This window comes from Ornithodoros turicata, chromosome 6, assembly GCF_037126465.1.
Source record: "Ornithodoros turicata isolate Travis chromosome 6, ASM3712646v1, whole genome shotgun sequence".
NCBI classification, from domain to species: Eukaryota; Metazoa; Arthropoda; class Arachnida; order Ixodida; family Argasidae; genus Ornithodoros; species Ornithodoros turicata.
This window is the reverse complement of record NC_088206.1, coordinates 18,056,915-18,077,462: the sequence shown is the minus strand read 5'-3', so window position 1 is coordinate 18,077,462 and position 20,548 is coordinate 18,056,915. Positions and strand designations below refer to the sequence as shown.

The following is a 20,548-nucleotide window of genomic DNA, read 5'->3' as shown; positions in this document are numbered from 1 at the left end:
TGTCGTCCGCAGGAGCGCTAGGATGCACTCAGGCGGAGAAGCAACGGGTGATACCGTCCTGGAGGGGGATAAGTAACGTGAGAACCGTCTTGAGGACTGCTGGGAGCCCTGGGCAGTCGACGAGGACCTTGATTATGGTAAACGCTAGTCCAATGAATGTCACTAGTGTCGACTGAGTCGAAGGTGAAGTGGAGCGCTCTGTAGTGCCTTCTTGTTGGTTTGTACTCGGCCGAGGTTCCTTAGTGTACGCGGTAAGTGCGGGCTGGGCTACCGGCTTCTCCAGTGGAGTTGTAGTTGTTGTTTTGGGCTGCTGGGTGCCCTGTAGGACGTTACAGTAGGTAGGGGGAAGTTCCTGTTGAGCGATGGGTGGTAGGGCCGGAGCTCCGCCTTGTTGGTTGTCACCTGGCGGGTTGGAAGCAGCAGGTTTTTTTGTTCGAGGTTGCGACTTCTCAGCCATGGATGGGGGGGAAGCAGCGGTTGGCTTCTTTTGTTGACGTAGTTTCTTTCGCGCCTCGTTTGTTGAGATATCGTCTTTCCGACTAAGGCGGTGCGCGGCCGTTTCAAGCTGCTTCACTGGGCACTGTTTGTCAAGCGCCGAGTGCGGTTTTCCGCAATTGCTGCACTTGTACTCTGGGTTGTCGGAGCACTCACTCACGTCATGCGCGCCCGCACATCTGAGGCACTGTTGTGGGCGAACACATGTCGCACCAACGTGGCCGAAGCGACCACACTTGTAGCACTGTAAGGGCCTGGCCCTGTAGGGATGCACTGGTAGCTTTGTTGAGCCGATGTGCACGAACTTAGGCGCTGGGCCTGCAACAAACACCAATTTCACGCACTCGGTATCACCAAGACGCTTAACACTGGTTACGGACACACCGGAGCGGAGGTGTTGAGCTAGGATGGCATCAGTGAGCGACTTATCCGGCACATTCACGACACCAACTGCGGCCTGCTTAGAGGTCGGGAGAAAAGCACTCACTGGGGTGGAGAGGAGACGAGTAAGACCCATGAGCTTATTCACACCACCTGCACTTTTCACATCCACAGCGATGAGGTTTTTGGCCTTGTTGATGCGGATTTCCGAGAGCTCATTGGGAGCTTCGGAAGCGATGAACTCCTCAACCTGTAGGAGCTGAAGCCTTGACACGTTGTGTTCTTTCCCGACGGGACGGAAAAGCACCGTGAGCCCGGGGGCCCGTCGGTGAGAAGCTGCCGAAACAACGGTGTCGCCGCTGGACACACTTTGGCGGCGAGCCGCCCGTTTGCGTCGCTTTCTTTCCTCGGAAGAGAGCTGAAATCCATCGTCGTCTTCGACCCAAGACGATGCCTCGAAGAAGTCGGAGTTACGGTCGTGTTCCGATCCTGTGGAGGAAGACTCGGAGAGGTGGTCCATGTCCGGGTTGTCCCTATCGTCGAGCGAGTCGGCCAGTTCTTGCGAGCCGTCCGTGTTGGCGACCGTGAGTTCCGCTGCTTGCCGAAGAAGTGCCATCTTGCCAGGAAGAACAGCTTCAAAGCGAGCCACTACTGCAATAGGATCAGCCGCAAGCATCCGTCGAAGCGAAGGCTGAAGCCCTGAGAAGGGCTGGCGTGAGAGGCGCTGGCGCGCCGCAGAGCCGGAGCGATGCGAACAAGCGTCCGCCTCGGAGGAGAGCTGGCGAGCAAATGACGGGCGTCCGGTGAGGAGAAGAGCGGAGACGCGTCCTCACTCTCCGAGAGCCAGCGAAGAGCCCTTATCCCTCCCGCCCGATCTGATACATGGTATAACTGAAACACCCGTAATGGTTTCACTAAAAAGAAGTCCACACTCGACAGCAGGGGTCATTGGAAACCGAAGAAATTTATTTAGCGTAAAATTCGAAGAATGCTAGGAGGTCTAAACACTTCGCCTTGGGTTTAGTAGAGTCGAGATGCAAAAGTCCCGCTCCAGGAATGTCAGGGTGCTACTGGCTTTCCGCTGGTACTTGATGTTGAACAGCCAATACGCAGCAAAAACCAGGGCGATGCTCCACAGGGTAGTGCTGCACTCGCACACTCGATGTCTGCAGAGGAGAAACAATCCGTGAACACGTTCTGTACAGTGAAAGTCAATGGCTGCACCTGAACACCATTTAAATGATCAGCTTTTCTTGAAAGAACGGCAAGGGACACATTCCACGGTAGAACTTCGATGAGAAACAAGCGGAGGCGAGATTTGTAAATACCGCCTGTTGACTCTCACAAACAATACACTGTTCGTCTATAGTCACTGTTTCTCACCCTATATATAGTTTGTCTAGCTTGTCGCTTGACACAAACCACACAAACCAAACGCTCAAACAGACGGCCATTCTGAATTTGTCCCAAAATGACCAAGGCACAATTTATACCTCAGAAGTAACAGGAATGCCGTTGTGTGGCGCCACTGAGAAGCAGGTATAACGAAAGGTCTCCAGAGGTATAATCATCAGAAGGACATCATATATACCTCCTTACTTGCTCTATGGTATAATGTGCGGACATAAGCTCCAGCTATACCTATCTAAAGGGATAAAACTGAGAGCCATGGTATATACGGCGACCGTTGTCCACGTTTTGCACCCTTTTCGCTCCTTTTTTATACCGTTTCTTCTAACAGTGTACGGCACAATTGCTGTGTACGGCGTACAGTTGTGCTGCGTACGGCACTGCAGGCAGGCGATAGAGCGTGGCCAGCCTGTTCTCCACATGGTTGCTGCATTAACTCTTTCCTTACTGCCGCAAAAATGGCCATTTTTGGGTGGTCTGACAAATATATATTTTATGTGGCTGATAGCATCACTTCAAATCATGTTGCTATATAGGAAAATGTTGCAAAATGATCTTATCAAAAATTCTAGCAGGCTGGTGGACCACTTGCCTGTAATTTGTGACAGGCTCCAGCAGAAATGCTCGTGGATTGCTGGAGCAGCAAAAGCTCTGGTAGGTTGCTGGACCAACAGAAGCCCTGGTGGGCTGCAGCAGCCTGCTGGACCAACAGAGCACCTGCTGGTCTCACAGACCAGCAGAAAGTGTGTGTTTGTGTGCTGAAGAAAATAAACAGTGAATTCAATAAGCAATGAAGTTAGGACTATAATAAGTTACCGTTTATTCATGCATTTCCTGACCGCTTCCGCAGTCTTCGCAAATCCGATATCTTCTGTGAAACATACTTCACTTTCTTCTGTTGGGCTTTTCTCGCTTTCTTTCCTTCAGTGTCCTCCGCCGCCTCTTGAATACCCAACCTGTAGTCTTAAAGGAATGCAGGAAAGAGAACAACAACAACAAATGTAATTGGGACACACGTACATATGTTCAAGTGCAGCAGCTCCATCCATTACCAGTCTGCAGTATATACTACGGTTCATCGTAAGCCTTCCTTGTAGAACTGAATTGGAAATGCCACTTGCAATACAGGGTATCGAGTTTCCGTGGTGTCAATCCCGGTTTAACGTCGGTATGCCCCTCGGGAATGACCCGGTTGGGCAGTGTCCCTGACACCGATTTCTTCGACGGAACTGATGCTGGCCAGATAGCCAGAGCAGCCTGCTTAATGAACATAGTCCTAAAGACAGCCCTGTCTGTCCATACATCATGTCCTGTGTGTAGCTGAAAACAACAAACACAATAATGTCACGACGGGCATCTGCCTGTCAGACGACACACAAAACATCAGTTGAAACAGCGATCGAGGAGAGAGGATCAAGTTTTGTGCTTGTATGTGTCGACCGCAAGGGCTCCTAGACATCAGCATATTACCATACCCTGTCGCACGTGTTACAAGGTCACAAAAAATGGGGAATAGAGGTACACCGCGGAGACATATTTGATGAAGACAGAACAACGAATAACCAAGCCAAGTCCCATTTGGGCACCAGGTTGTAACGTTACTCCCGTCACTGTTGATAAAAGATGCCACACAGATGTTGTGCCAAAAACACCAGAGGAGGTATGTCGTGTGCAGATATTAAGCTGATAAGAACAGATTTTATTGATGCTATGTATGTACAATGTTTCAAAAAAGGGGAAATAAAGGTACACTGCGGAGACATATTTGATAAACACAGAACAACGAATAAGCAAGCCAAGTCCCATTCGGGCACCAAGTTGTAACGTTACTCCCGTTACTGTTCATAAAAGATTCCACACCGAAGTTGTGCCAAAAACACCAGAGGAGGAATGTCGTGTGCAGATATTAAGCTGATAAGAACAGGTTTTATTGATGCTATGTATGTACAATGTTTCAAAAAAGGGGAAATAAAGGTACAGTGCGGAGACATATTTGATAAACACAGAACAACGAATAAGCAAGCCAAGTCCCATTCGGGCACCAAGTTGTAACGTTACTCCCGTTACTGTTCATAAAAGATTCCACACCGAAGTTGTGCCAAAAACATCAGAGGAGGAATGTCGTGTGCAGATATTAAGCTGATAAGAACAGATTCTTTTATTGATGCTATGTATGTACAACGTTACAAAAAATGGGGAATAAACATACTCTGCGGAGACATATTTGATGAATACAGAACAACGAATAAGCATGCCAAGTCCCATTCGGGCACCAAGTTGTAAGATTACTCCCGTTACTGTTGATAAAAGATGCCACACAGATGTAGTGCTAAAGACAGTCGAGGTGGAATGCCTCCCAACATCGTTGTTTTCTGTTTTTATTAATCCGCAAACGTCGTTACCGTCATCTTTGTGACTTTATATTTGCTCAATACAACACAATCATCTGCCAGACGCCAGCTACTTCTACATAATCCACGTTCTGCAGCACACGCTGTCTCGCCAACACCCCGTTCGCTCTTATCTGTCTTTGATAAGCCATTTTCTTCCACTTGGTGCATGCCATCCGTGCGCTCCTTCTTAACTAGTGCTCCCACAAGGTTCCGGTGCAGAAGAGGGCAGAATAGTGTGGCAAGGTCAGAAAAAAAGCTCTAAGCCATTCGGTTGGTGCCGCCGAATGTCATTATGGCCAGTTGGAAGACCGTGCCATGGTACCATACGGTGGAGCAGACATGGCGACGCAGAGCAGAGGCACGCTGTCTCTGGTTCAAGTTGAGGGCAGATAAGGCTTGGAGGCGGTCGCTCATGTCGAGGAGTGCGTAATCCTAGCTTCTTGTGAGCAGACCTGTCCGGTTGAAAGTAATGCCTAGGATATGGCACGAGCGCTTTACCGGAATCCCGGTGGGATTCTCAGTTCCGGGGGCCACTGCGCAAGTCATGCGCGAATTGGGCTTTGCACCACAAGCTCTGCCATATTTTTCCAGACAGCCTAATGCCTGTCTTACAACGAATGGTGTGGGAAGGCATGTTGTGAGGTTGTCCGCATAGGCGAACGCTGCAGAGAAGCAGCGGCTACCAGGAATTTCAAAGAGAGGTACCACAGTTGTTTGAGACAACGTCCTGATTGCCGCCTCAAAAGCTATCACGCAGAGGGTTGGAGACAATGGACACCCCTGCCGCACTCCTCTTTCAATTTCAGAAGCCGGAAGCGGATGAATTGTCCCACTCCAGTCTGTCCCACGTAGAATTTACCGCAAGGTGACAGTTGAAGTCCCCAATAATATTTGTTGCTTCCTTTTTACTTAGCTTGTTTATATCTTCCTGCAAGCAGCTGTATATCTTTTCATTCCAGGTCAGGTCCTCATTTCCAGTGGCCATGTAAACCATACATAGATTAATTTTCTTCGACCCCTTCCAGCTTCACTTTATCCAGAGGTGCAGCTGTCATGTTTCTTGTATGGTATTGCCTTGGAATTGATTAGGAGGCAAATTCCGCCTCCTCTCTGGTGTCTTTCCTGTCTGTTTTTCCCCTGGTAGGGCCCAGGGGATGTGCCTCACCATCTCTGAGATGGGTTTCTGTTAGTGCGTAAACCCTTGTTTTTGATTCCATTTCCTCTGTTGTATTGATGTCTCCTCCTTTGCTGGCAGGCACTTCCGGTTTCTCGACTTGCCCTGCCTGTGTTTGAGATTGCCACCCTGGGTGTTATGTTGGCTAAAGTTCTGGTGGATCTTAGACTCACTTATCAGCGCACAAATACGCACTTCACATTAATAACACCAACGCTACGTTTCTGCTACATTCATTGTAACTTTCCCAAGATTGAGTATTGCGCTCATACTAACTGCCCCGTTCCTTGGGGTTTCGCTTTCCTTTGCGGATGTGTCTGCGGATGGCGTGTTCATCCTCCAGTTGACGCTTCAGCACGACTATGACGACAGCATTCTAAGCACGACTCAGTTAGCTGTATTATCTCATAACACTGCCAAAGCTTGTACAGCTCTCACGGGTGCTAGCTTCTTGCCCGCACTGCAATTGTCTTTAGTTTGGCATGCTTTGCCTCAAACCTCATTGACCAAGAGTTGCGTGGGGGTTCAAACAGTGAAATGTATCGTGGGTAATGGATCAGATAGTGTAATTTCAGTGCAATTTATTTTTCTTCTGGGTACCTTCGAACAAATGCCCTAAGAAATGGTGCTGTCTGCACCTCAAAGTAGTTGACACAGTCAGCAGGTATCTTGTCAGACAATAGAATCTCACTATCTCACTCGTTCACTATCTCACGGTAGGAGGTAAACCTCCCAGTCTGGGTTTCCATCTGGGATTTGGTCAGCAAAAAATAAATCATAATAATGATAAACTGTAGAAGTGGATGGAACAAGGAAAGCTTTTGACTGGCAGTTCCCTTGATGTTTTATACTTTGTCGGTGTTGGTATGTGCAAGGGCCTTGTTCTTGATGTCGTGGTGTTAGTACTGGAACTGCTTCACCACACTGAAGTGAGTTCTCCAGAGTACTTTTGAAGACAACAGTGAATATAAACTCGACTTTAAGGATGATATTTATACCCCCTTCCAGGTCTGGAAGGAGTCGACTTGTTACATCACACATGGAGGAGATCAATTTGGCCACACGTTGCACACCGCAGTGCACTGTTGTGCAGTGGGGAATAACTCAGTGTACCAACGGTGTGGCCAATGACTCATCATTTGTCGACATCTCCTATTGTACACCAGATGTAATTACGCTTTATTAGTACACACACGGTTCCTGCTAAATAGTGAACGTAGTTTTGCATAAGGCTAAACCTAGCACATAGTCTGTCTCTGCTTTATCTTTGCTACCCTTGTGCCAGTAAATTTCAATCAATCAGCCCACTCGAGCCACAGCTTTGTCAGCTTCTCTAGTGTCTTCATTGTGATCGCTAGGGTTGCTCCGGGTCAGCGCACTATTCGGTATATTAGATTCATGGCTGTAGCCACCGCTATTGGTAGCCGCAGTTTCGGTGCAGTGGCATCCCTCCATGTCTTGGTACAGCAGCAATGTCTGCTGCTTATCTTTACTGATTCACTCTAGCGAACCAACAAAGCGGATTCTCGAAGGGTCAGCTCGCAGTCTAACTGCACTTTCTCGGAAAGGTTGCAGTCTTTGACTCCAGCTACATTGCGAACTCTCATCATTTTATGGAGCTTGCACGACGCAAATATTGCAGGCTTGGACAATGGATTCTGTGTTGTGAGTGTCGAGAGCAAAGCCCAGTGCCACAGATCCGGTTGTGGTGCATCAAAGATGTGGTACAAATGGTACAAACTTTGGGGGCCACAATACTAGCTCCCTCTGCATAGGGTGAAGACAACGGCGTCGTCTGCTACGAAATTCACGCCCACGCACAGCTTGCGATGCGTTCACAAAAGTGCAGCTGTACGCTTAGCTACACACTAAATTTTGGAGTTGAGTAAATACATAGCAGAGGAGGTTTGAAAAAGTGGGTGAAGTTGGTACAGAGCATTCGTGCATGCTAAGCGTGCTCGTGAACATGGCGACTTTGCGGCATTCGCTTCTACAAAGGGCAACTCTACCCTACACAGAGAGAGCTAGCACCCTAGTCCAACTCCACCAGAGGGAAAGCAGTCTCACTGGTGGCTCCTTTGCTCACCCTTACGTGGCTGCATCAGGACGGAGCACCATCCAAAACCTAATGAAGGGCCTTCCGTCTGCCTGCACTCTAAGTCGTCTGCACAGCAGTTGACAAGCATGATATGCCGGTGATGTGTCTCGAGACTTTGTTGCTTCTAAATACCATATGCGGAACCACACGACCGACAACGCGCTATAAATATTTTTAATTTGCCATGAAAGATGCGGCATAGTGCAGCGGTGCGACGCCTGGTGTCAAACAACCCCCTGTACAGCGGGCAACACTGAAAATTACCAGTTCTAACGAATGGTACTTACCTGAAATTAGAACAGGAATTATACGATGTATAGGGAGACACTTACTATCAGGGTTTACAACTGCTTTTTCCTTCTTTTCGCGCGTCAGAGTCAAGTTCAAAGTCAGTAAAAAAACTTGCATCCGGAAGCGGTAGATGGCGGTACCCTCCCTATATAACACCGCAACCCTAATCCCTGCCCGTCTTTCTTTCTGACTGAGGCAAGGGAAGAATCAGAAAATACTGGCAACCAACGAGGGTGTGCAAAATGATCATCAAATTTATTGTCAAAACTTTGCTATGGTTGGGGTCCATTCTCGGCCACGGCCTGCAAAACAAACAAGGCATACAGTAAGCAAAGGACTCCAAAGGCGGGTTTTGTGAACACAGTGTGAAGAGGGGGTGGGCAGACCTCCCGGGAGTAAGTGTCTCCCTATACATCGTATAATTCCTGTTCTAATTTCAGGTAAGTACCATTCGTTAGAACTGGTAATTATACTACTGTACCTGTCCTCACTTACTATCAGGGTTTACAACTGCCGCTTCAAAGCCTTGAGCACGCCAGAGACACCACCTGAGCCCCAAGGCCTGTCCCTGAGCGGACCTGCCGCCTGTAAAAGCGATTGAAAGTGGAGTCCGAAGACCAGTCTGCGACCTTGAGGATTTCTGTTATGGGGACACCCTTGTCCCGTGCCTCCGAGGTTGCTGCACTCCTAGTGGAGCGAGCTTTGAAGATAGAGGTGTCAATGCCAGCTAAGTCTAGGACCCGTTTCAACCAATTAGCTATGGAATCACGTGAGGCTGGCTTATATGGTTTCTGTGTTGTCAAAAGGAGCTGAGGGCAGCCATTCCGATGGGGCAGGGTATGTGCAATATAGGAGCTTAGACAAAGCACTGGGCAGAGGAGTGGCTCCTGTGGGAGGGAAGGGATAAAAAGATAGGGCCAGACGCTTGAAGCCCGAGAAATCTTCCGTAGCCCGTCAAGCATTAACTCCCAGCCAGTGTCCTGACGTATAATGCCCTCAGTGGATAACAAAAGAAGGACCAAGTGGTAGAGTACCTTGGGCGAGGAGGGTTCAGATTAAAAACTCCTTTGAGCAGCCTGGATACTGCAGGGTGCTCGCCCAAGGGGTAGCCATCACAACGACCGATTGTCTGTGACAGGGCAGAGCGATAGCAGTTGACTGTTCTGTAAGCGAGATGCTCATTGAAGTGAAGGTGGGCCAGGAAATTCAAAACTGCTGTCAGAGGGGGAGAAAAGGGATCAACCGCCCTTGTACCACACCCATCCCACCTTCGCCAGCAGGCGTTGTAAGTAAGCCTTGTGCCTCTGCGCCATGATGCTGAGATAAGCTTGGCAGCGCCCTCCGAAAGGCTAGGATCAGAGATTGATCGCTTGTTACCCTCCAGACTGCTAGGCGCAAGCCCTGGCTTAGGAGGGGGTGAACTACGCCCTGGGGGTTCTGCAACAGGTTTGGGTGAGGGGGGATTAGACGAGGTTCCTGGCAAGCACAGCGCAGGAGAGAAGGGTACCATGGCTGGGAGGGCCATATTGGGACCACTAAGAGGAGGGCAGATTGCGAGTCGTCCATTTTCTGTAGACAGCGACTCACTAGGTTGAAAGGCGGAAAGGCATAGAGACCTGGTCTCGACCAGCTTTGGCTGAAGGCATCCACTGCTGCCGCCCCCGGATCCGGCTTCCAACTGAAATAGTGTGGCACCTGGTAGTTGGACAGGTCCGCAAAGAGGTCCACTAGGATTGGCCCCCAAAGCCTGTTGATCCTGTGCAAAATGGGGGTTGACAGTTTCCAGCTGCTGCTGTAGAACCTGAAACGTGACGCCTGGTCTGCCACCAAGTTCGAATTCCCGGGGATGTGCTGAGCCTGCACCGTCAGGCCCCGTTTGAGGCACCACGACCAAAGCTCGAGCGCTACCTGGTTTAGGCGAGCGGAGCGTGTGCTTCCCATCCGATTGATGGCTGCAACCGCCGCCCTGTTGTCGAGTTGGAGAAGAATCCGGCCCTGAGACGACTGCTTGGCCAGAGCCTTGAGACCTTCGAACGCAGCGACCAACTCTAACTCGTTTAAATGAAGCTGAGTTTTCTCGCTGGTCCATTGGTAGCCCACAACCCATCCCTCTGAGCTGGCTCCCCAACCTTGCATGGAACTGTCTGTCTGAATGATCTGCACCACGGGGCTCTCGTACGAACTCCGAGTAGGGCATGACATAAGCATCTTGCTCCACCACTCCAGGTCTCTCTTGGCTTCGGAAGAGAGCATAACTGTGCTCTCGTATGAGCCCCGTTTTAAAGCCTGATGGAGAAGTAATTGGAGTGACCTGAGATGGAGGGGGGCTTCCAGAATGGCAAGAGACGTTGCACCCAAGCGTCCGATTACCCTGGCCAATTGTCTCGCCCGAACAGTCTGCCCCTCTAATAAAGGCTGGATCACTTGATTGATGGCCCTGCCCTTCTCCATGGGCAGGCCCACCACAGGGGAGGTTGTCAAGATCTCGAACCCCAAAAAAACGAAGCTTCTGGGTTAGAGTAAGGTGGGACTTGGTACGGCTCACGACGAAGCCCAACGCCTGCAACAGGTTGGCCACCAACCTCGTCGAGGAGAGCAGGAGGAGAGGGGACTGGTCCATGAGTAATATGTCGTCTAGGTAGATTACCAGTCGAATTCCGAGCGATCTCAGGAAGGCGACAACTGGCTTCATCCACATTGTGAACACCCCTGGTGCTGAGCGCAGACTGAAGGGAAGGACGTTCCACTGGTAGCAAGCTCCCTGATGAAGGAAACAGAGCCAGGGGCGATCGGACCCTGCTACTGGAGCAGACAAGTACGCGTCCTTGAGGTCGATTCGGATTAGAAAATCCCCTGGGATGAACAGGCCCCGCACCGTGTGCCATCCCTCCATTTTGAAGTGTTCGTGGACAATGAAACGATTCAGCTGATTCAAGATTGGTCGCAACTGCAAGTCCTTCTTGGGAACGAGAAAAAATGGGGACAGGAAGCGGGTTTTCTGCATCGGAATGGGGGAAATGGCCCCTTTCTGTAGCAGCTCCTTGATTACTCCCTGTAGGGCAAGCAGCTTGCCCGAGGGCAGGTTGTCCCTGGGAGATAGGCAATGTGGGGGCACTTCGGAGAACTCTAGTCTGTATCGCACTACCGTCTGGAGAACCCAGGGATCCCGAGTGATACGAGACCAAGACTGGACACAGACCGATCCTAACCGCAGGCAAGGGTGACAAAACTGTGGGGCTTCCCTCTAGGGGCTCGTGGCGCCCTTCCCTGAAGTTCCCCCGGGAAGGGCCTCTCTGGAAAAAGCGCAGCCGGGCGGCGGAATGGGGTGGAGCTGCTGGACGTTGGTCTGCTCCGTTTCGCTGCAGGCTCGTCTAAGGCCTGCCTGGAGGGCTGCCTTGCCTCCTTCAGGACCTTGAAGGTCTCGTTACAAGTCCGGATTTGGTCCAAAAAGTACGAAAAGTAAAGCGTTATTCACAAGTCAATAAACAAACAAACAACACACTAATCATAAGAAGACATTTTATACACATATATACAATGCGGGTGGAAGGTTTACACCCTGTCAAGTCCGATAGGCATCCACATGGCGTGGAGCCGGTTGATCAAGTCCGAACGTGAAGTGTACGCAACGCAACGTATCCTCCACTGGTGTAGGTGGCGCTTGGCGCGACGATCTGTCCGAGGCAGCCGGACCAGAAGGCCTCTCTCATGAGAGTGACCTTGTCAGTCAGCTTCCTGCGGATTTGGTCCAAAAAGTACGAAAAGTAAAGCGTTATTCACAAGTCAATAAACAAACAAACAACACACTAATCATAAGAAGACATTTTATATACATATATACAATGCGGGTGGAAGGTTTACACCCTGTCAAGTCCGATAGGCATCCACATGGCGTGGAGCCGGTTGATCAAGTCCGAGCGTGAAGTGTACGCAACGTACGCAACGCAACGTATCCTCCACTGGTGTAGGTGGCGCTGGGCGCGACGATCTGTCCGAGGCAGCCGGACCAGAAGGCCTCTCTCATGAGAGTGACCTTGTCCGTCAGCTTCCTGCGGATTTGGCCCAAAAAGTACGAAAAGTAAAGCGTTATTCACAAGTCAATAAACAAACAAACAACACACTAATCATAGCTAAAGATGGACCAAAGGCCGGGAACATACATCTTTAATTACCGAAATTCACACCGGCTCACAACAATTAAAAACAGTGAATTAAAATTGACGTTTCGGAATCCATCCGGATTCCATCATCAGAATGCGGTCTAGGTGGTCGTCCCCGCTCTTTTATACATCAAGGGGGCGTAGCATTCGGGTAACGGGCCGGGATGCCTGTTCATGGTGTTATCTATCTTCTTGATAAACCAGGACTCCAATTGTTTACGTACCCCCCAACGTTTTTCATGTGCCAAGATTGCCGGTTTTTCTAAGTCCACCTGGTGCCCTGTTTTCAAAACATGATCACAGAGCTCTGTCTGCTTACTAGTACTGTTACTTACTAGTACACTAATCATAAGAAGACATTTTATACACATATATACAATGCGGGTGGAAGGTTTACACCCTGTCAAGTCCGATAGGCATCCACATGGCGTGGAGCCGGTTGATCAAGTCCGAGCGTGAAGTGTACGCAACGTACGCAACGCAACGTATCCTCCACTGGTGTAGGTGGCGCTGGGCGCGACGATCTGTCCGAGGCAGCCGGACCAGAAGGCCTCTCTCATGAGAGTGACCTTGTCAGTCAGCTTCCTCACGCACATTGTGTCGTCTTGCGCTTTGCAGACTTTGTGCATGAGGTAGCCAGTGCCTTCGGTTCGGGCGGACGTGAACTCGTCCACGTACGCGAACCTTGACAGCTGACGCATCACGCGTAGCCATGCGCCGATCTCTTTGTCTTTCCAGGATCTCCACTCGGGGTCCTTTGCTGCGGCGGGGGGCTACCACGTAGTGGTGCCCATCTATCAGTCCGGGGTCGTTGCCAATCAACGAGCAGTAGCTCGTTGATTGGCCGGGGGACGAGCAAGGGGAAGGGGAGGTTGAGGATTGCGCACTTATTGTCGCTCGGTGGGCGAGCGGCGCGTCCAACGTGGCATGTTCTATTGTAGAACAGTCTTTGAACGGTGAGTGCAAACTCAGCCTGGGTCAGAATCGGTGGGTGGGGGAGGTGGTCGTAAACGACCTCGTAAAGGGCCTCGCCCAAGGTCTTGATGTTATCAATGTTGACAGCAACGTCAACAAATTGAAGGGTGGCGTCGCAGCGACCAATCCGCATGAGCAGACAGTCGTTACGCCAGTAGGGGTCGGTCTCCTGGGTAGGCTGGGGCGTAGGGGCTGCTGGCGAAGCGTTAGCGTTCGCACCTAAGCGGGCCAGGGCCTGCTCGATGTTTGTGAGCTGGGTGGCGGCTGAGGTAGCAGCTTGATCTTTATCTTGTTGCGGCTCCATTTTAGCGCTTGGTCTTACTCCTCGTTTGTACCGGTGAGTAACAGATACGGATGGGGGAGGTTAAGGCAACAGTTCAGGCAACAGTTTGTAGAAATTAGTAATCGTCCTTCAGGCATGTGTGCTGTTAGTTCCGGTGTCCCTCAGGGAAGCGTATTGGGACCGTTGTTGTTTTTAATTTATATCAATGATATTGTTACTGTGATTCCAGAAGGTGTTTCAATAAGGCTATTTGCAGATGATTGTGTGATTTTTAAGGAGGTCACGAGCCATGCTGAGCATTTATTACTACAGAATTCTATAGTAGCAGTTTTAGAATGGTGTAGACAATGGGGCATGAAGATTAATTTGGATAAGACAGTACTGATGCGACTTACAAGAAAAAAGTTACCGAGTGTGTTCCCATATTTGCTTGGGAGTCAAGAAATATCCCAAGTGCAGAAGTATAAATACTTGGGGGTGACAATCAATAGTAGACTAACGTGGTCTGATCACATTTCTGACATCTGTCCATTAGCCCTGAAGAAATTAGGATTTATACAAAGGAAACTTAAATATGCACCGGCACAAACAAAGCTACTCGCATGTTTAGCACATTGTTAGCACAAAGTTGTCCATTGTTGAGTATGTGTCCAACATGTATGCCACTCCTGTTTGGGCCACATATTGGCTTACAGTATTAATAAATAAAATTAAAATAAAATAAAAAGTGCTGCCCGAACAGACGGGCAGCTCCCTCCTCCTCCGGCTGGTGATCTTTGGTCACCAGAGAGCGCAGCTCTGGGGCAATCCTTGCCAAGACATTCTCCCTTCTCTCATTGCCGAGGGAGGAGAAAACACGGCCGAGGTGGGACAGGGCCGCAGCGAGATGGTCTGCCACGACCCGTCGTTCGACCCGGCCTCCGGATGAGCCCTCAGGTGGAGATGACTCAAGGTCGGCACAGCGCTCCAGGAGGTTCACCAACGGGCTGACAGCGGAGATGACTGAAGCCTGAGCATCCCGGAGGACCTGGTCCCTGTGGCCCACGTTGTCGGAGTCGCCATCGGGCGGTTGGGCACCAAATCGCCTTCTGTCCCTAGTCGCTTCCCGCACCAGTGTTCAGATCTGGGACCACCAGAAATGGAAGTCTCTGCCGCGGGAAGTCAGAAAAAAAGTGGCAAAACAAGGGTTTCTACTTCCTCATTGCCTTCCTCCGGATCGCATCTTTCCATGGTCTAGCCAATATTCCCCCTGGAATATAATCTCTATGACAGCAACTTGTGGAGAAAAAAAAGAAAGAAAAACGCCTGCGCACACTTTGCTTATCAGTTGAATGCTCGAGGTTTCATCAATCAAATTGTTATAGTGATCAACCATCACCACACTGACGATAATGATGAAATGGAAGTTGAGTGTTTCAACAAGTGTGGGGCGAGATTTTCCCTTCATGCCCGTTCAAGTATGAGGACACTGGAAACAATACAATATTCCTCAAGAATACAGGCTCGTCACTTCTCGAGTTTTGGGCACGTGTACTGTAGGGGACACGGTTGTCTAAAATCAGCACTCAGTGGTTTATCTCATCTCAAATGTCTAGGTGTTGCAAGACTATTTCTTTTGAGTAATAAACACGTGCTGGACATGATCCACCTTCAAATACAATATTTGCACAGAACTTTCAAGCTCAACAGAGTGGATATGGGACGGCGAAGTAGCGACAGGAGATTTTAGCTAACCGTGCCCCCAACAGTACTTGACTTGCTGACCCCCACCAGTGTCCCGCTTTGGGGTATGAGGAATATGGTCACATTATTTAAACCCCCTCCCCATCACGTCAGTCTCTGATGTTGTTGCACCAAAAACACCAAACATCAAACCATCACATCAGTACTCAATGGCACCAGCTCCCGTGGCATAGTGGTCAAGATGATCACTTTCCGCGCCGAGACTGGGGGGTGACACTGGTACAAATCCTGTCACCGGCTGTGCTGTCTGAGGTTTTCCCGAAGACTTTCCAGACGATTATCGGTACAGTTCCCCCTGAAGTCGGCCCAGGACGCATACTAACCCCTCTGTCCCCCACTCCTTCCTGCCGTCCTCTCTCCATCTGTCCACATCTGTACGCCGCTCATAGCCACAGTTGCTTCCCGGCGCTAACACGAAAAAAAAAAAAAGTACTCAGTGGCAAGGACATGACTTTTTCCCCCGTGCCATAGGCTTTGTTTGAAACACAGTTAAGCGGAACAGGGCAGTAAGCCCTCGCCCAGGGTATCTGCCCCGAAGCCCTGAAGTACAGAGGAGGATTGGGGCTTTCTCGGAATTCTGTTGTGGTGGAGGGCTTGGTGATGTCGAAGCTCCGCGGCCGAAACAGAAGGATATTAGCGACTTCCATGCCTTCCTGAGCACTATCCCGAGCTATATCAAGAAGTGACATTGCTACTTTAGCTCCCAATTTCCAACTTGTTCACCTTTAACTTGACACGGAGGAGAACAATTTGGCCACACATTGCACGCTGTAGCGCAGTTGTGCGCAGTGGGAAACAGCCCAGTGTTCCAATGATGTGGCCAATGACCCATCGTGATCATCTTCTATTATAAACAAAACACAGGTGTTCGCTAGGTATGTACACATAAAGAGTGAACCTAGTTTAGGGTAAGACTAAGTACTCATCAGAATTGGGGAGGCCCAGACAGCATTGGGCCGGTTTTATTTATTTTTTTTCCCTCCGTTTCTGTAATACTCACTTGCTGGCTTGCAAGATGCTACACTTTGGCAGCCGCCACTCTTTAACGCCAAAATAAACAAAATGGAATAGGAAAATATTTTCATTTGCTGGTTTCTCGGCTTCCCGCTGCGACAGCCACTCTTTCATGTTGCAATACTGACGAGGTTGGGTCCTAAAACTGCAGTGAAACGTTTATAAACACACTCTACAGTCAACCCATCTTGCACTGATGCAGGCTTCGCTTTCATGTTGTCTAGCGCTGCTGCTAGTTCTACTGCTAACTGCTCCAGCTCTGTCGGACCTTAAGGCAGACCGGACAGGATGGACGTCAGCAAGATGGGAAATGACTTCGTTTGGTCGTGCAGTTGAATTTTTTTTACAGTTACAGAACAAATGTACCCTCGATATCTTTACGAGATCGTGAGAAGCTTCCTGATGGCATTCGCACCTGTTCTATGTATACGTACTGGCGGTTTTGGGGCACTTTCTTCGTTGCGTAGTATATACCTTGGGGTTCCCAATCGGCCTGTTCCTGTTCAACAGAATTCAGAGGCTCTACGAGAGAAGGCGTACTGCCTAGGGCACTGTAATAATCTCGAAACCCATGAAGTGCCTTTGACGTGCCTTTGAGCTGGGGTGAGGTGGGATTTGGTCTGGTTCACGATGAACCCCATCAAATGCAACAGGGTCACTACAAACTGTGGAGTGCACTAGATGACAAGGGGACTGATCCATGACCAAGATGTCGTCTAAGAAGATTACAAGGCGGATCCCTTGGGATCTCAGGTAGGGCACAACTGGCTTCGTTAACTTCGTGAACACCCTTGGAGCTGACCTTAGGCCAAACGGCAGAACATTCCACTGATAGCAAGTTCCCTGATGTAGGAAACAAAACCATGGACAATTGGACTTTTCTATTGGAACTGACAAGTAGGCATCCTTCAAGTCTATACGAACTAGAAGGTCCCCCTGGAGTACATGCCCCTCACGGTGTCCCAGCCCTCCATTTTAAAATGTTCGTAACCAATGAAGTGGTTCAGGTGCTTTAAGTTCAAGATTGGCCTCAATTACAAATATTTCTTTGGGTCAAGAAAGGGGAAAGAAATTGTGCTGTGTGCTCTCGGGAAGGGGGATATATGGGGTATAATGGGGGGCCCCTTTGTGCTGCAGCTCCCTGATCACTCCCTTTGATGCATGGCGGTTCCCCAGAGTCTGACAGTGCTCGATGTGTAAATGTTGAAGTGGAGGTTGGAAAAAATTCCAGCTGATACCGTGTTACTGTCTGGAGGACCTACGCATCCCTCGTTAACTGTTTCCATGCCAGAACATGGAGCGTTAGTCTGCCCACTGGTAAAGGTGAACAGGTTGTTTGACATACCTCGGACCATGTAGCGCCCTTCCCTGTGGTCCGCCTGGGAAAGGCCTGCCTTGAAAGGGCTGGGCAGAGCTTGAAAGGGCTGGGCTTGAAAGCAGAGGCAGAGTATGGAGCTTTTGCTGCTGGCTACTCAAGAGGACCCCATGAGGTCCCCTGACATGCTTCCCTCAGTATCTTGTAGGTCTTGTTCCATGTCCTGATTTGGGAAAGGAACCGCTGACTGAACTGCTAAGTTGCACAGTCTTCTGTTTGTGGCTCCTTTGCCACCAGAGCACGAAGTTCTGGAGCGATGTGGCTTAGCACACACTCTCGGTGCTCATTCCCCCCCCCCCCCCCCCCCCCCCCCGGGTGGCAAAAAGTTTGCAAAGATGAGAAACGGATGCCACCAAGTGATCCACTATCTCTTCTCCGGGGTAGCTCCTTGGTCTTTTGCGTGTCACAACCGTGCCTTAATTTGTGACTCCATCTCCACTTTTGTTGCAATGAACGTCTTTGCATTAGCTTGTACAGCCCCTGAAACACAGATGGGCAGAAGATTCACCAACATGCACGTGCAGATTCGAGCAAATTATACTGCCCACTAACTATAAATAACAATAAATTAATTGGCCTCAGTCACTATTCGTAGAAGGGACTCTGAAGTGGTGGGTTTGAATCCTGCCATCGGCCGTGCTGTGTGAGGTTTTCCGAAGAGTTTCCAGATGAATGCCGGCACAGTTCCCCCTGAAGTCGGCCCAGATACCGTGTACTCACTCCCCCCTGTCCCCCACTCAATCCTACTGTTCTCTCTCAATTTGTCCACATCTGTACGCTGCTCATAGCCACAGTTGCTTTGTGGCGCTAACGTGTAATAATAATAATAAGATTCATCGCGAATAAGACTTGATGTGAAATATGGGTATCTCGATGTGTACTGTCTTTTCTTGTCTCTTTTGCAGGTCGTGAAGGTTCTTCGACTGGGTTTTTTTTTCCCTTCACCTATAGTTGGCACAATGCCCAGCACCATTGGCGTATAATTGGCATTAATAAATATTTCTTCACTTGTACCTTTTGTGTATGTCTATTTTTGCATGTGCATGTTGGCGCGGCTTCAAGAGTATGCACGCAAAGTCTGCCGCTGCAAAACAAAAATAAACCAAATAAAGAAAAAATGGCGTTCCTTCACGAATTTTTTTGCGGACGATCTACCGAACAGATTTTTGTTCTGAAAACGGTTTTGGTATCTGGTGACCGAAGAGATCAGATGTTCTCATTGGAGCAGCTTCGTAGCTTTTATAATTAAAAAGTTAATTATGGAAAGTTAATTAAGGCATTGCCTTAGGAGTCTGTTAATGCCCCCCTAGGGAGTGCCCTTCAGCATATGCTATATTGCAATTGATTTCATCTCGGGAAAAAGTGATTGATATATTTTTAAAAAATCTGTGCACACTTAGCGTGGACACCCTGTATATTGCGTGCGGGCAGGGCCGGTGCTAGGGTTGTGCGGGGCCTGAGGCAAAGGCACATCGCGGGCCCTGTTTCACACGATTAAGTGCGTACTTTACATTTAAAAAGAAAGTAATCGCGGGGCCTATGCAAGCGCTTAAGCTTAAGACGGTCGCCTTATCCCCCCCCCCCTTCCTATCGCCGGCCCTGAGTGCGGGGTAGATAACTGTGCGCAGGGGCAACGCCACCTAGATACACTGCTTTTTGTCTCCTTCCCTTCCTTCGCAACGTGGTCATACATAGTCAGAATTCGTCTGCTATTGCGATTCGCCGTTCTGCGAATTCAAGAACTCTGAAATGATTGCAGCTAACTTGGAACCTGTAGACATGAATCTGTAGATAAAAAGTGCAACACGCTTTCCAGAAAATCAGTCACGAAAAAGATATGGGCCCGTTTTGAGCTTTATTTTAAAGTTTTTTCCTGTTCAGTATGCGGAGACGTTCCATCACTGCTCGCAGACGACTGTGGTTTGTCTTCATGGCTACGACCGCTGACAGCTCGTTCGTGATTGGCTACCGCCTTTGAAAACACGATCCTGATTGGCTGACTATTAGTTGTTACGTCATGCCGACGAGTAAGCAGGCTTCCACTATCTAGGTGGTGTTGGCAGGGGGAACCTGTTTCGCATCGTACAGGGGTCGCCGTATATGCCTACCTATTTCGTACTACTCACGCTGATGCATACACAATAATGGAACCAGCCCCCAAACGGCGTGAAGTCACTAAGAAAAGGACTCTTCCACACATCAAACTTGACAACAAGATCTCTTATTACAGACGGATACAGCTAGATAGCGGATTGAGAGACGATCCTAGTTGCAGGCCATTTCATGTTTAAAAAATCATAAAACGCAGGTGCGGTAAAATAGCCATTCCCTAACTTTGATATGCAAATAAGCCGAAACCGAAACCAGAACTGCAGCAACTGGGAGCGCAGGGTGTACAGTGCTGATTTCACGTCGGAGGGCCACGTGATTTGGAGAGATGGAGATGATTGAAATAGGTCCCGCATAGCTGGCCAGATAAACCGCCTTCCAGACCGAAGTCTGCCCAGGACGCACATTCCCCCGGGGCGTCAGTCGTGACATTGCTCACCTGTATGAAGGCGACAACGGAGATCCCTCTCACCAGCACCACCAGCACCAGACCGGATGAGCCTCCATTGGTGAGGGTGATGCGCTCCTCAGGTGCACTTTTTCGATTTTGGTTCACTTGCATATCGAAATCCAGTGACTGATATTTCATGGCTCTTTTCTTGATTTATTTTTAGAAGGTAGAATGGATTTCAATGAGGGTTTTCTCT

At 49.4% G+C, this 20,548-nt stretch overlaps 1 long non-coding RNA gene across 1 annotated transcript; it reads right to left on the bottom strand.

Annotated features, from left to right (window-relative positions):
- Positions 1 to 1,821: 1,821 nt before the first annotated feature.
- On the bottom strand, positions 1,822 to 2,334 carry LOC135399304 (uncharacterized). Its single transcript, XR_010424237.1, has 2 exons — positions 2,101 to 2,334; positions 1,822 to 2,042 (listed from the first exon to the last, which is right to left on the bottom strand). It is a non-coding gene; the product is annotated as an uncharacterized LOC135399304 (long non-coding RNA).
- Between the last annotated feature and the right edge of the window lie 18,214 nt (positions 2,335 to 20,548).